Source organism: Castor canadensis, chromosome 10 (assembly GCF_047511655.1).
Source record: "Castor canadensis chromosome 10, mCasCan1.hap1v2, whole genome shotgun sequence".
Lineage (NCBI taxonomy): Eukaryota > Metazoa > Chordata > Mammalia > Rodentia > Castoridae > Castor > Castor canadensis.
The window spans coordinates 32,593,616-32,605,964 of NC_133395.1; the positions used below are offsets into that span (position 1 = coordinate 32,593,616).

General features: G+C 37.2%; 1 long non-coding RNA gene across 1 annotated transcript in view; it reads left to right on the plus strand.

The window, feature by feature from the left end:
* Positions 1-11,041, plus strand: part of LOC141411448 (uncharacterized) — a 42,533-nt gene extending 31,492 nt beyond the window's left edge. Inside the window, exon 3 of the long non-coding RNA XR_012436196.1 lies at positions 7,353-11,041. This is a non-coding gene — a long non-coding RNA (uncharacterized lncRNA). The remainder of the gene's footprint in view (positions 1-7,352) is intronic.
* The last annotated feature ends 1,308 nt before the right edge of the window (positions 11,042-12,349 follow it).

The window sequence follows — 12,349 nt, forward strand, 5'->3', positions numbered from 1 at the left end:
GGGTCTTATCTTTAGGCCAGTGTTTATGGAACTAAGTCCAAACCAGAAGATAACATCCAGGCAAGACTGTCTGGTGATATTTTTACCCAACATCAATATTCAGAGAGGGGGGTATCCTAGTACAAGGCCATAGAACAAAGGAAAGGTAAAAAAAGTTTATTCAGTCAATAGTTATTGCATCCTTCTGTGCTAGCTACATTAGGCACTCAGGACATGTAAGCGGACAAAATCTGACAAAAATAACTGTCTCCTGGAGAATTTAGCAGACTGGATGGGGTCTCTGCTTTGGAAAGCATAGCCCAGCTGCTCTGTATTGGACATTTGAAGCATTGGGCAGAACACTTTGGGATTATAAGGCCTCAATTTATATCTCATGTAACACTGCAACCAAATCTTTCCATACTTGTTTTCAAATGAATATTCTAGCCACAATGACCTAGTCACTTGACTCTGATTGCCATACTCTCTTGCTTCTGGAATCATGAACTTGCTCTTCTTCCTATCTGAACACTTTATTCCCTCTTCTTCCTCCACCATGACTAGGTATTTCCTGGGTAACTCTTACTTATTCATCCTTTCTAAATTAGATGCCACTTCCTTCGGCAAGTTGTTCCCAATTCTTAGATCTAAGTAATGTGTCTATCCTGAATCCTCCAGTAGTGCTTTGTCTTTACCCTGGTTGTCATACAAAACACATGAATTATCATGTCCTGTTTCCTTCCTGTGTTGCCCACCCAACCGTGGGCAGGGATTCTGTCAGCATTATCTCTCTAGACTGTAGCACAGTTGACTGGATCTTAGTAGGTTCTCTAAAGTATCTATCTATCTATGTGCTATAGTTTGGGTCTAGAATGTCCCCAAAAGATCCAAATGTTAAAGTCTTGGTACTCATCCCATAGTGCTGTTAGGAGGTGGTAAAAGCTTTAGGAGGCAGGGCATAGTAGGAGGAAGTCAGGAAGTCAGGTCATTGTGCTCTTTGAAGTGAATAGTGGGACCCTTAGTCCCTTCCTGTCTGTTTCTTCACTTCCTAGCTGACATGAGGTGAGCAGGCTTTCTGTACTTCTCTTATCATCATGGACTGTGCCACCACATGCCCAAAGCAACAGTGCCAAGTGACCATGGACTGAGACCTTTGAAACCATGAGCCAAAATGAAATATTCTTTATTATAAATTGATTATCTTTGGTATTTTCTCGCAGCCACAGGAAGCTATCTATCTATTTATCTTATAGCTATCTATCTACTTACCTATCAATTACTGAACTTAGAAGATGTAAAATCACTTAGATGCCACTTAAAGATTTATTTCAGATACATCTGGCACTCTGGAGAATTATATTTTCTAAATACATCTTCACTAATATGCACCCATCCTATATACTCTTCATAGAAAATAACATTAATGTTATGTCCTAATTAGAAGTAGATGTTGACTGCAATTGCTGTGACTTATAGAATGTGGCAGAAGTGATAGTGTGGATTTCAGGTCTAGGTAGTAATTGGGTCATATCCATTCCACCTCATTCTCTTTCTGTCTCTCTCAGTTCACTTTTAGAATACACTGACCAGGCAGAATGATATCCCAGCCATGTGTGTGTGTTCCTGCCACTAACCTTAGCTCAGGTCTCACAGCTGACAGCAAGGCTTGTAAGTGAATAAGTCTCTAGATGCCTCCAGGTGCCAGTCTTTAAGTCTTCCAGGTAAGGTCCCACACACAATGAAGAAGAGAAAAACTGCTCTGTGGTACCCTGTATGAATTTTTTTTTTGATGGGACTGGGGTTTGAACTCAGGGCTTTGCCCTTGCAAAGCAGTTGCTCTACTGTTGAACCATGCCTTCAGTCTATTTTGATTTGGTTATTTTGGAGATGGGATTTCACAAACTTTTTGCCCAGGGTGATGGACCATTATTCTCATAATCTCAGCCTGCCAAGTAGCTAGGATTACAGGTGTGAACCACAGGAGCCAGACCTGTATGAATTCTTGACTCACTGAAATCATGACAGACAATAAATGACTATTATTGTTTTTAACACTAAATTTGGGGATAATATTTATGCAGCAATAGATAACAATAAAGATAGCAAAGTAAGTTCCCTAACCTTCATGTTTGTGATGCTAACTTCCTTGTTTTGTTTTGTTTTGAGACAGGGTCTCACTAGATAGCCCAGGCTGACCTGGAACTTACTTATGTTGTGTAGGCTGGTCTCAAGATTCATGATCCTTCTGCTACAGCCACCCAGCTGCTGGAATTACAGGCATGTGCTCCTATGCTTGACAGCTGCTAGCTTTCTTATTGCAGGCAAAACATGATTCTTCTGGGCCAGACACAGTGGTTCATACCTGTAATCCAATCTACTTGGGAGGTGAAGATCTGTAAGACTATGGTTTGAGGACAACCCAGGCAAAAAGTTAGTGAGACTCCCCACCTCCACAAATAAATTGGGTATAATGGTATGTGACTATAATTTCCAGCCATAATGAGAAGTATATGTAGGAGGTTTGAAGTCTGAGGCTGGCTCCAGGCAAAAGGTGAGACAGTACCCAAAAAACAACAAAAGCAAAAAAGAGTTGGGGGAATGGCTTAAGTGGTAGAGTGACTGCTTAGCAAATGTGAGACCCTAAGTTCCAATTCAAGTAGCACCAAAAAAACAAATAAATGAAGAAAATGCTTCTTCATAAACACAAATCAATACATTAAATGTGTATAAAAGAAAATAAAATTGAGATGGAAATCCAAGGGAAGCATAAAAAGGTTAAAAGTGACAAATTTTTAAAAAATGAAGTGATTGAAAATTAACAATTAAAATATTAATGTAAATTAAAACTGTAAAATTGAAGAATAAAGTTATAGAAAAATAAACATTCTGAAAACTATGCCATATATAATTTAAAGTCAAAATTGGTAAAAATATAATGTGAATTAAAAATACTAAAATGGGAAGTCAGCTTCTTATTTGCGCATGCTGTCCCTGACTCCCTTTTTTCATTCCACAAAGAAACAATTTGTAAAGAAACCCTATCTTTACAAAAAAAAAGTTAAACATGAAAAGATGCTTACTTTTATTCATAAAGATTCAAATTAAAATCATACATATAAATACATATATTTTATACTAAAAAGTTCATATTTGATTCATATTTTCTTATCTTTTACCTAATGACATTCCTAGTTTCCAAGATTCCTTCCAGGATACCATGTTGCATTTAGTTGTTATGTATTCTTTTGACTATGATGGCTTCTTAACCTTCCTTGTTTTTGATGACCTTGGAAGTTTTGAGGAGTAATGTTCAGATACTTTGTAGAATATTCCTCAACTGGGATGTGTCTGATGTTTTTCTTATGATGAGACTGAGGTTTGAATCACATCTTATGAAAGATATCAACATGATATTGGTCTTGATAGAATAATATGATATTGTTTGATATCACAGTATTTGCTAGGTTTCTCTACTGCAAAGTTCTCTTTGTTTCATTCCACTCTGTCCTTTTTGTAAAGAAGTCACTATGTGCAGCTGACACTCAAGGAGAGTTATTCTTCACATCCTTGAGAACAGTAAATCGATATAAATTTAGAATTCTTATTTACAGAAATTTGTCTTTTCTTGACCATCTGTCTATCTATATATCATTTACTTATGCCAGTGTAGTGTCATACTTACTTTAAACTCTTGGTTATAATCCAGTGCCACTTAATTTTTGCGCCCAAATTGTTCCAGTTTGAGTTATTCTGAGGTCATTCAGTATTTTTTAATTTGAGTCAGAGTCTCACTATGCATTCCAGGCTGGCATAGAACTTATGACCCTCCCGTTTCAGCCTCCTGAGTGCAGGGATTACATGCCTGTGCCACCATGCCTGGCTTACGTGGCTATTTGGGTCCTGTTGAGATGCCAGGATTATTGTGGTTTTGTTTTTTATGTTGTTTTTGACATGTCTGGTATGACAAAATGGTCCAGGCTCATCTTATTAGCTTTCTGTTCTAGTCCTATAATTGCCCAAGTCTCCATGAGATCTTAGTTACATTTTGTTGGCAAATGTTATTAAAAACCGGATCTGGGTACTTGGTATACTTGTTGCTTTTAGAGTGCTGTTGCATTTTGGCCCTCTCCATGAAGAAATACATGTGTCAACACTGATCTGTACATATTCATATATCTGTAAATATTTCTATAAATATCTATCTGGATCTATACTATGCTAACCATGATGATTTCTCTCAGTACAATCCATTGCCACAGGGATCATTCTAGCTCTTACTCTTGTCTGTAAATACCCTCTCCAACAGCAAGAAATCTGACTCCATCCATCCACCTACTATTTATTTGATTGTTACTTTCATTTTCCATGTATGGTGGTTTTATTAGACAGTATTTCCATAAGAAGTAATTTTTTAAATCAACTACAGTGTAGTGCTTATCTTCAATTCTTATTGGAGTCTTGTAGGCTCCACTCACTTTTAGTGTTACTTATATCCAAACGTTTTCTCCCAATCCCCTCAGTGAAATTACTTCATGTGTTTGTAATACACTTAGATTCTTTTGTCACATAATATATTCTTTCCTGGGATCCCCAGACCTCATAATTTTTAAATTTACATAGATTAACATTTAACATTTTTAAATTTACATAGATTAACATTTATTCTGTGCTATAAAATTTATGGTTTTGAGCAATGTGCAACATCATATAGCCACCACTATGGTATCACAAAGAATAGATTCACTGCTCTAAAGTTATCATGCACTTCAAGTGCACCACACCCTCTTCCTGGCTGGATTAATAATTGCCATATTTGTAACTTTCCTATCCTTCATTTTTCTTTGTCTCTTCTTCCCTTTTTAGTTCAGCAGTTTATAGGATTCCATTTGATTTCCTTTCTTTGAGTACCAATTATATTTTCTTAAAATTTTTGTGGTGGTCATAGAGTTTACATGAATATACATTTTAATTAATTTAAATGTATCTTTAAATAAGTCTGCAGCACATTACTTGTGCAGGTATGACAGAGTATTCCCAAATTCTGTCTGTTGTCTCTTGGGATATTGTTGTCATTCATTTTACTGATCTATGTGACCACCCAATGCACTGTTACTATGGTGATGAAATATTAACTTTTTAGACTAGTTAACAAGAAGAAAAAGTAAAAGCATTTATCTATCAGAATTCACTGAGAGAAAACAAGGTATTAGGGATTATATATGGAGTTTCATTTCAAGGGATTAACATACGTGCCTTTGGGGGCTGGCTAAGCAAGTCCAGAATCCACAGGGCAAGTTGTAGATGGCAGAAATAGCAGACTGATGCTTTGGTCGCTGAAGTTGCTGAAGCTAAAGCTGAAGCTGACTCTCACAAGTGTAATTTCTTTTGAGAGAAACCTCAGCTCTATTTTTCTAAACCTGCCACTGGTCAGATCAACCCATTTAAAGGATCAAGGATCAGTTCCCTTCCTTAAGGCCCACTGACTGGAAACTTTAATCTTATCTATAGAATATCTATAGAGAAACACCTAGATTGGTGCTTGGTTGAATAACTGAAAGCAGTAGCCAAGGTGATATACACCACAAGCAGCATTGATTCCTTCTCACATGCTCCTCCTTTCTTAACATAGGTCCATTTGTCACCTCTATATTCTGCCTGAAGAGCTTGTGAAAACTTTCTTGGCAAGGCAATTCTGCTGGTGATGTTGTCCGTTTTGGTTTATTTGAGAAAATCTGACTTCTCCTCACTTAATTTTATTTATTTATTTATTTATACTGAGGTTGGAACTCAGGGTTTCGTACTTGCTGGACAAATACTGTACTACTTGAGCAATGCCTCCAGCCTCTCTTCACTTTTTAAGGATAATTTTGCAGAATTTAGAATTCTAAGTTTGTCAACTTTTTACATAGATTTATATATTTCACTCTATTCTCTTCTTGCTTATATAGTCTCTGGCCACAAGTCCACTATAATTTTTATTACAGTTTAGGGAAAAAAAGGGTTGGGGTATGGCTCAGGTGGTAGAGCCTCTGCCTAGCAAGCATAAGGCCCTGACTTCAAACTCCTTTACTACAAAGAAAGAAAAAGAAGAAGCAACAAAAACCTTAATAAAAATAAAACAAGAAACTAAAAATAAAATAATGAAAATGCGTTAACATAATTACATTCTTATGAGGGACATTTGATACAAAGAAGGCCACATGAGCACTGAAGCAAGATTCTATGCTGACAGTTTTAAAGATGGAAGATAGATCCAGTTCGTAAGGAAAAAATGTAGCTCTAGATGCTGGAAAGGGAGAGGAGATGGGTTTCGCTGTAGACCATGCTAACATCCTGAAAAGTGACCTGAGTTAGCTTAGGTTTCCTATAGAATTGAAGACTGTCTCTGAGTGGGGCCATCTCTGTGTTGGAAACCCAAGTGAATGGGGGCGCTGGAGGGAATGCCATAGGTGCTTTTTCTTCTGATTCTTTGATTGGCTGTCTCACATCCTGACCTCCTTGTCAGAGCACCTATTTCAAGTGGCATTTACTTGCTAACTAATTAGAGATTAGGAGGCAAAGAAAAGGGTGATTCACCTCTCTTTGGTTGTATAGCTCCATCTCCAAGGTTAAGCATCTTGGCAGTCATAGAAGTAAATCCTCAGCAAGCATTCAAAACAAAATAAAATTGTCTTACATAAATTACTCCCCCCACCACACACAATATCTGAAACGTGAGAGAAAGAGAAAAGGATACCTTTGGAAAATGGCCGGAATGTCAAAAGAGGCTGAAAATTTGTCAGCATGTATTTAAAATGTTAACTTGTGGAATTTGTTTTATAAAAATAGGAAAATAAAACATATGTCTCCAAGTTGGCCACAGATATTTTTGAAGTATTTGGTTTGTCAAAATATAAAAATAAAATAAAGGAATATAAAAAAAATCTCATCAGGAGTTAAACTGATCTAGTATTAATAAAATAAATTTTGAAAAAAATGGATTTTAGGCAAATATACTATTAGATTAATATGACAATGAGTCCCTATATTCCCATATGTGGTGCAAAGTAATTTTCATACTCAAGAGACTGGTAAATGTCTGTAACAAATCATTCCTGAGTGTAACAAACCTATAACCTCTGCTTGTCAATTGGGCTTTCATCATCTAGTTCAGGAAGTGGGCCTCAGTCTTACTTCTCCTTACTGTTTTTACATCGGGAATTCTCTACAGGATCCCAGTTTCTCTACAATCAAAGTTTCCCCTGATTCCTGCCGGTCTTCTTAAGTCTGGACTCTTTTTTGTTTTTGTAGTACAGGCATTTAAGACTGGATGTTAGTTCTAGACTTGGTATCAGACTTCTCTGCCTAATTTCCTCCACCTTCTCTCCCTACAGGTACTCGAGACACCCAAAGTCTTCCTGGAAATGTGCTCTGAGAATCCACTCTTGGATATTCACACCACTGAGTCTTCACAGCTCTTGACCTTTCCTACAGGCTGTGTTCTAGAATTTTCTTCATTACCTACTCTGTTTACTCCATTCTCAAATCAAGGAACAACATCAGTACTTATGGATTTCCGTATCTATAAGTAAAAGACAGAGGCTACCTTGAAAATGTTGTTTGTTCAAATTTGGTGTATTATTTTAATCATTGTATTAACATAATGGGGACACACACTCCCTTCTATATCTTTGTATCAAATACATTATATGCTAAAAAGTGAATGGTCCATCTTCTCTCTCCTCTTATGTCTGACTAGAGTTAACAACCTGACAGGAGTAACCTTTCCTACATTAATAGGGAAATTTAAAAAATACTTCACTAAGTAATGTGCGGCTGTTTAACAACTAGCTCTCTGGGGATAGGAGTGGAGGGGCCTTATTTTGTGCATAATAACTGCTGATAACTCATGAGCAGTGTATCATGGACAATTTCAAACTGCCAGAATGAAGTTGTAAAGTTTACTGGCTGATGAAATTCCTGAAAATCTTACAGTTGGCATTTATGAGCCAGCCTGAGCCAACTCCAGCAGACCTCTGTCCCCTCCTACTACACATAAATCACAATGTGTAGAAGTCTGTCCAGGGAAAATTTGTCTCCCTTGGACCCCTTGTAAGGCAATGTTTATACCCTGTATTTATTATATCTATCTTAATATCTATGTAAGCTTGGGAAACTTACTCTGTCTCTGTTTTCTCCAGCTGTAACATGGAAATATTAATCATCCCTACCTCGTAGGGTAATTAGGGAGATGAAACAAGTTTATGTAAGGCCATTAAATCAATGCCTGCCTTTTAGCTATTGTAATTCTCTCAGAGTTCAGTTTCAGCCTTATAACTGGGCTGCTCGGGGAAGAATGTCCAAACTTGAATGATAATTTTGTGCGTGTATTGGATTGTCAGAAGCAGCTCAAGGCTCTGTGTTGGAAAGAATTTAAGATGAGTCTAGATTAAGAATTTAGATTGAGGACAAATAAGAATTTTAATTAAAATGACAACTAAGATTCATAGGACATTGAATTTCATTCCTTGCCCCAGGATGGGATGAAGAGGTTAGGGAGCATTTGATCAGCTTTAAACATTTCCTATGGATCTACCCCAATATTGTGAACCTAGTTTAAAAATGCATGCTGTGTTGGCAGTGCACATCACATAAAGGCACGTACCTTAAAAGAAGCTCGCCTCTACAGAGTCAGAACAGGCTGGGGCTTTGATGAATACTGAAAGTATAAATCAGTCCCTTGAAATGGATTTCTGGAAAAGACCTTAAGGGTTCAGATCCACTTCTCATATCATTAAAAAGCTTGTGCTCTTAGGGAAACCCCAGTTCACTTTAAATCATAGAAATTTAGAGCCGGAGGGCACCTTAGAGATCATTCCAATTCACCTAAAAGGGAAGAACTTGTTGTTAACTAGGTCTGAGGTTTAATAAGCAAGCTCTGAACAAGCCCCTGGCATCTTCAATGGTTCCCTGCCTTCAACTGAAACTTCTAAATGGACTGATAAAAATTTGCTGAAAGTTCCTGTTAACCACATTTTTCTAGGTCAGTTTAAACGAAGAGAGGACTAGTAAACAACAACAACATAATAATAATAAAGGAACAATAATAGAAGGTTATTTCTAAATAATGGTATTGGATTAGCACGGAAGTAAGCCCTTGTCAGCAACACAGAATTTGCAGTTATGTATAAGATTCAACTCTGAGGCAAGTTGTGGTCAGTATTAAGTGATTATGAAAGGTCCATCCTGTGGGATAACCCACATTCCCACAGCTCTTTGTGTGTGGAAAACTGTTTACAATGGAAGAAATAAGATACTAGGAAGATACAATTACTGTGTAGGCTGTCTACCATAGTAGCAATTATGTTCCCAGCTTTGGATGATTTCCTCTATGGTTCAAAAATCTGAGATTTCCTCATTTTAAAAAGTGTTTTAAGATTCCATACATGATGTAAAATATCAGGGAGGGAAGGGAAGAGAGCCAGTAGGTTTTGAAGTTCTTATTTCATACAAAACATGGCAAATAGTGGTTTCCATAAATTTTCCCATGAAGCCCTATGACAAATGTGGAGTTTAGGATTCATAAGGTACTCCAGTTCTAGGATTAATACTTAGTAAAACTGTTTTGCACAGCTGGCTGTGACTTCGAATCTCTTGGTCAGAATTGTAGAGCCACATTGTTTATGGAAATAAAACAGAAAAGCAGCATCGCAATGAATATACCTGCTTAGGTATATTCATTGCGTATTTTTCTATAATTTCCTTTGAGAGTAGATATACTGTCTTCTTTATCTTTACAATGGAATGTAAAGGAAAAGTCTCAGTCTTCATTTAGAAAGAGTTCAACATTAATATACATTTTTATAATCATAGGCCCAATTGGGCTTTCAGATGACTAGATTTTCAAATGTCTTGTTGATAGGAAATTAAGTAGGACTTAATCTGTTGCTTAATTTTGTTACATAGTAATTTTTAAATAAATGACAGTGTTCTTGTCTCTCTATCCTGGAGGTGGGACAGGGGTGCGTGTCATGAGGGGCTATGTTGAAGTAGTTGAGAAGTGTCCTCGGACATGTGCTTATGCGTGGAGGTTTACTCAACTGGAAACAGTACAGTCAGTGTCAAATTAAATGCCTTAAGAATCAAATGTGTTAATGAAAATTGGTGCCCCTAATTTAATTTAGATTATTATCTATGAGGACTGCTAAATCCCAAATAATTTTCAATAACTTTGGACGAACGCTAATTCATGTTTTTTTTTTTTAACTGTCTAGCACTCATGTAAGCATTTTCAGGTCATATATGTTGAATTTATTCAAGAGGATAAAGTTCTCTGGGAAAAGTCTGACTAATTTTAAATTTCCTGGTTCATTATATAATACTCATGAGGTGATTTGTTTATGGCACAAGTTTACACAAGTAATATTATCATATTGAATAGTTATTAAGTAAGGTTTCAGCTGGGAAGGCTGAAGACTGGATGTTGCTTGAAAATCTGTGTGAGAAGCAAACTTTAAAGAGCTTGCCTTAAATAATACTTAATCTTAAATCCTTGCTTACAAAACACATAGAAAATCTAATCCCAAATCTGTTTACAGCTTCAAAAATGCATGAGGAAAACTAGATGAGAGTCTAAAACAAGGAAGGAAGATCTAGATCTGTCTACAGTAAGAACTCAAGTTATGTTCCATGGGCCAGGCTAGAAGAGGAAGTCTGTAAATCACAGATTCCACCCCAGAGTTCTAGATACACAGAAAGAGGCAAAAATGTGCTCAGGGTAGATTCCCCTTGACACTCCTTTGAAGCTGCAAAAATTCAAAGCATTTTTGAGGCTTAAAAATCTCTTTAGTGAGGCGTGGTGGTATAGGTCTGTAATCCCAACACTCGGGATGCAGAGACAGGAGGATCAAGAGTTCCAGGCCTGTGTGGCCTCATCTCAAAAATCAAAACAAAACAAAAAAATTCTTCCCCAAGCCAAATCTAATACCTTCCCTATGTAAGTCTCTGATCCTTTTTGTGTTGCTTAAAACCAACCAGAAAAAGAAAGAAAACCCAAACCAGAAAATAAACAACCAAAAAATTCTCTTTCTCTAAAGTGCTTATTGGAATGTTGCAACTGATTGAACTCATGTGAAACTAGGGGCCTTGCCTTTTTCTTCCCCACTCAGTTCTCCCAGACAGAATTCTTGGTGTTCTAAGTGTAGATTGAAGTGGCTAAATGTGGCTTCTAGATGATGAGAAAACTATAGTTTTCCTTTTGGTGATCAAGACATGGGAAGATACTGTTGGAGGCATTCAACACAACTGAAACATAACAGAGCCCCAAAAAACCCCTAAAGGAGAAAAGGAAACGAGTGGCCTGCTAACCTTGAAAAACCCCAGGAAAGTCTGTCTACTTAGACCTCCTCTTTTCTTTCCATTTCTTTTATCTATCCAAGTTTGTGATTTCCTATGCTGACATCTTATTTGTGCTTACATTAGTTATTGTTTGGGGATGGGCAGGAGATGGTTTGGGGCTCCTCAATGTAATGATGCGTTCTGGTTCCAAATTCTAACATAAATTCTGGTAACCAGATGGATGTTTAGAGATGACAGCAAAGAATTATCATCTTCAACTACTGGAGAAACTCTGTGGTGGGGACAGCAGGGGATAAGAGGTGCTGGGAGAGGGAAACAAGGTAGACTAGATTAGGTATATTTGCTTTAAAGTGCTACTATGTGAGATGGATTGCTTGGCCTTTGGGAGGGGTAGAAATAAATTAAAATTTGAAAGAGAATCCAGCCCCTTGGGCTGTCAAGGATGGAAGATGTACTTCAATAACAGACTGGTCTTCATGCCAAAGACAATCATAGGCAATGAGTCTTTCTCAGCAGAACTTTGCTGTGAATCTTCCTTCTTGGATTCGAACTTCTCATGAATACATGACTCATTTATTTTGCTTCATATATTCATTTTAAGAGCAACTGAAAAGTTTCCATCATGTGATAATGCTCCTCTTATACACGCAGCACTAAGCGCCTTACCACGCAGTAACTAGACAGTTTCTCTCCTATGTGGTGTGCTTCCAGGGGACAGAGCCATGTCCCACCTGTCTGCGATGTTCTAGTGCCTGCAGCATACTGACCACTGAAACAGTTGCTGAAGTACAGTGTTGCATTGAGATGAGGGTGTTGTTGAAATTGAGCTATATTGCTGAAAGGAAAACAAAGATCTTAGATAAAGATAGGGAGGAAGGGAATATGCTGTGATATCTCATATCCCTTCTCCAAAATGTAACATGATTTCATTTATCTTCCTCTATAAACTTCAAGACTTCTTTCAGACCATAGCCAAATATGCTTTTGTTCAAATAAGGTATGATTAGAAATAAAAGCACCAAAAATGGAAATG